The sequence below is a fragment of the Crinia signifera genome, unplaced genomic scaffold, assembly GCF_055691185.1.
Source record: "Crinia signifera unplaced genomic scaffold, ASM5569118v1 HAP2_SCAFFOLD_84, whole genome shotgun sequence".
In the NCBI taxonomy this organism is placed as follows: Eukaryota; Metazoa; Chordata; class Amphibia; order Anura; family Myobatrachidae; genus Crinia; species Crinia signifera.
This window is the reverse complement of record NW_028142752.1, coordinates 314,254-318,575: the sequence shown is the minus strand read 5'-3', so window position 1 is coordinate 318,575 and position 4,322 is coordinate 314,254.

The following is a 4,322-nucleotide window of genomic DNA, read 5'->3' as shown; positions in this document are numbered from 1 at the left end:
AAGTCCTTCAAGCCGGGTACCAGTCTGGAGCAGAGCTGTCACCGGAGGTCGCCGCCGGGGAGCAGGTGAGTAGGATTTGCCTCCTTAGGTACCCCTGGGGACTACCACGGATCCCGGACCCCGGATTCTTCACGCCAGGAGCCCCGGAACCCCAGGACCAGCCCCGGAACCAGGACCAAGGCCCCGGAACCGGACTCTTCTGCCCTGGAGCCCCGGAGCCCGGACCCAGGATCCAGGGACCGACCTACGGGCTCAAGGTAGGTAAGTATCAGTGTGTGTGTGTTTTGTGTGTATTAAAGTTTTATTTTACAGGGTGTCAGTGTGATTTTTGTGCACTATTTTTTTCACTGCAGAACTACAAGTGCCAGCGGGCCCTTTAATGCCCCTCATGCTGGGACTTGTGGTTCTCCAAGTTCCAGCATGCGGGGTAGGCTTGCTGGGACTCATAGTTCGCCAGTAAAGAACAATAGTTTTTATCCTTTTTTTTTACACAAGTCATCAGCCCGATGCCCACCGCCCAGGGGCATCGGGGACAGCCCTGGACTATCAGCATGGGCTGGTAAGTCCTGGAGGGGGGGACCCCTTCATTGGGGGGGTCCCCACTTCCCCAGGACCCCTGCCCATGCTGACCAGCCAGGGGGTTAATGCTTTGGCCGCGGGAGCTTATATAATAAGTTTCCCCCGGCTGTGGCATTACCCTGTTGGCTGGTTGTGTCCGGTGCTGGTTCTTAAAATACGGGGGACCCCTAGTCATTTTGTCCCCCGTATTTTGGGAACCAGCGCCGGACCTTGAGCCTGGTGCTGGTTTTATAAAATCCAGGGAACCCCAACTTGATTGTTCCTTTGATTTTATGATACCAGCACCGGCTTTTTGAGCCCGGGGCTGGTTATGCTTAGGGGGGGGACCGCACGCCGTTTTTTTTCTTTTTTTTTGTTTTAACTATTTTTTTACAACAGAACCATGCACAGATCTCAATGATCTGTGCATGTTTCTGATAAAAGCACCAGGCAGAACCTGGTCTATTTTTTTTGCGATTTTTAGTAAGCTTTACTAAAATCGCAACCCATTAAATATGCGACTTCTATCCTTTTTAATGGGAAAACATCTGGATGCGATTTTTAGTCTAACTAAAAATCGCACCTTTAAAAAATGCGATTTTTCCCGCAAATCGCACCCTATAAAATATGCGATTTTCGGGAAATGGGCGAAAACGGCATATTTTGCGGGAAAAATCGCAAAAAAAAATCGCACCCTATTACATTTCGCCCAATGTGTCAGTAAGCCAGTGCTATACAGGGTAGGCTACTATAGTTACACACAATGCTTCAGTAAGCCAGTGCTATACAGGGTGAACTGCTATAGATACATACAATGTGTCAGTAAGCCAGTGCTATACAGTAGCGCACGCAGGGGGGGTTTCTGAGTACCCAGAACAGTAGCGCACGCAGGGGGGGGGGTTCTGAGTACCCAGAACCCCCCCCCCCCCCCAGGAGTCTAAGGGCCTCTCCTAAAAGCTGAGGGTCCCCTCTTTCCATCGATACAAGAATTGTAAAAATCGGCCCTTGGGAACCGGAGATATCTGACTTCAAAGCAATGGTCCCCATCCAAGCCTGTTAATTGTTATTCCCAGTCAGATATTTCAGGTTCTGTATAACTTAGAGTTTTTCTGAGGGTATATTCCAAAAGCTGGGATTCTCCCCCTTTGATGGACACTAGAAGCTTGTCTCTACTTTTCCCAGAACCAGAGCTATCAGCCTTCCAACAGCTGGTTACTGCTCCAGCTCCACACACCTGGTATGTCGTTTTATATATTCGTTGGCAGATTGCTCTTCCTCCTGAACTCTGATCCCCTAGTCCCCAATACCATTTGGTAGGTGGGATTCTATAGTTTTTAATTCCATTAAAATCTAAGAAATCTATTTCCGGGAACTGGAGATATCTGCAGTCAAGCAAGCTGTCCTCCCACCAGAAAATTATGAATAATGAGCCCACTCCACTATATACTCCTCCTCTGCATATTAAACATCCTCTACCACCCTGGAAGTTATGTATCAGGGCCCCTTCATTCAGCCCAATGCCCCCTTCTCCCGCTCCATCTCCCACCATCTGTGCAGTAAAGGGGTAATTAGTGGAAATTACTGATCCAGGCCCTACATGCTGAGCGGTTGATATAATACCCCCTAGCACCCGCAGGACATCAAAGCTTCCCCCACCCCTACTGCTGAAGGATCGGTAGGGGCCCCAATACATTGCTATGCCCAGGGGTCTACACTGCTGTTGATGCCCCTATATGTATGTATATTTATAATATATATATATATATATATATATTTATATTATTATTTATAAACATTTGGTCTATCTATAATACTTTAACTGACCCGGCATATACTGGGTCACCTACTGTAAGTGTCCATCTCCGTGCTTTGCTCCACCCTTCTGGAAACCCCCTTCTGAAAATCCTGCATTTGCCACTGAGCTGATTACCACTGCCGGGCTCCCCCTGGCAGTTTCTTTTTCATCAGCGACCATCTCTGGTCGCTGATGAACAGGATAAACTGAGCAATATATTGCTCAGCCATATATTGCTCAGCAATATATGGCTGAGCAATATATCTCCCCGTGTGTACACAGCATTAGATATATAACTGGTAATACACAATACTGTTTCTAGGTTGAAGAATGGGATATATATCTGACAGTGACATCTTGTGGTAAAAGTGGAGAATGCATGGAATAAATAGTGGGCCTTATTCGGAGTGATCATATTTATTGCTTCCATAGGACACAAGGCATGGGAGGGAGGGAGCCCAATACCGCACAGAGACAATGAGGCACAGAAAAGCATTTTATGTAATACAGAGGCCACGGAGATACTGGTGGGATATTGAGTAGAGCAGAGGCGGATTGGCCCATGGGAAACCGGGCCGTTTCCCGGTGGGCCGGACCAGATTTCACTCAGGCTGGGCCGCTTACCTTTGTTAGAAGTGGCCGCAGCCCAGCCTGGTCACCAACGGCAGCAATGCCCAAAACAAATATGGCCGCCGCATATATGCATATATTAAATGCACAGATGCGGCGGCCATATTTGTTTTGGGCAATGCTGCACTGTCTGCGGCCGCTGGATGCCGACGGAAGCGCGGCGGCGGTGACTCGGTGAGTAATGTCCGCCGCCCTTCTCACTGACCTGACTGTCAGTTAGTCCGCCCGGCGCCCACCCTCCCTGCCGCTTGCTGCTCCGCCTACTCCTGCCCGTCCAAACTCACCAGCCAGCTCACCTGCCCGCAGCAGCAGGGAACACACACACACATGCCTTGTGTCCTATGGAATACTTTGTATTCCGCGTCCCCTCGCGGGGCTCGCTGCGCTCGCCACGCTTCGGGCTCGGGGGCTCGCTACGCTCGCCACACTATCTAAAATCAACTCTGCGCTGACGTGGATAATGGGGGTATGAAAAGGTCGGAGGACGCGTACAGCCGCCTCTCGCGGGGTCTCTACGCTCGCCACGCTTCGGGTTGGCGTTGATAGTGGGGGTGGCGTTAACAATGGTGGTGCATTTAACATTGTAAGCACCTATCAGGGTGATTGTACAATTACAAATCGAATCGCTTCACATGAATCGCATGGCATTCATCACTACGATGGAAATCGGGGGTGTGCAAGGTGTGCAATGATGGAACAGCATGCAAATCGGCCGGAAAAAGTGAAAAATCAGTCGAGAATCGGCCAAAAATCGGCCGCAAAATCGCATCCGATTTTTCCATGCGATTTGCGGCCGATTTTGTGGGCGCCGTGATAATACACAAGTACCGACAATTCCCCAGTGGAGGGGGCAGAGGATGTGTGTTATGTAGCTTGGATGGGGCCAGATGGGGTCATATAATGGCAGCTGCATTTTGTACCAGCTGTAAGCAGTGAATTTATTTTGCTGTGAGAACAGGGTAGATGGCATTGCAGTAGTCTGGGCATGATGATACAAATACATGTTTAAATGTTGTGCTGCCATTGGACAATGCCAAGACTACAGACCTGCACAAGGGAGACAGTCCAAATCAAGACCGCATGTCCCCCACATTGAGTCCACTAGAGGCACCGGACAGTTTTCAAAGGGTAAAGGTCATCTTAAGATTCATGCTTGCTGTCATTATTTTGCATGATTACTTGTCTATGGACATCTTAGGGAATATCGAAGAAAAAAACAGTGGGCGCTGTGTGTACACAAAAGACAATTTATTTTAATAAATAACAATAAAATAAATTAATTGCATGCATGCAAAAAAAGGGTACATTTAAAATGACCACAGGAAAAAACACATACAAT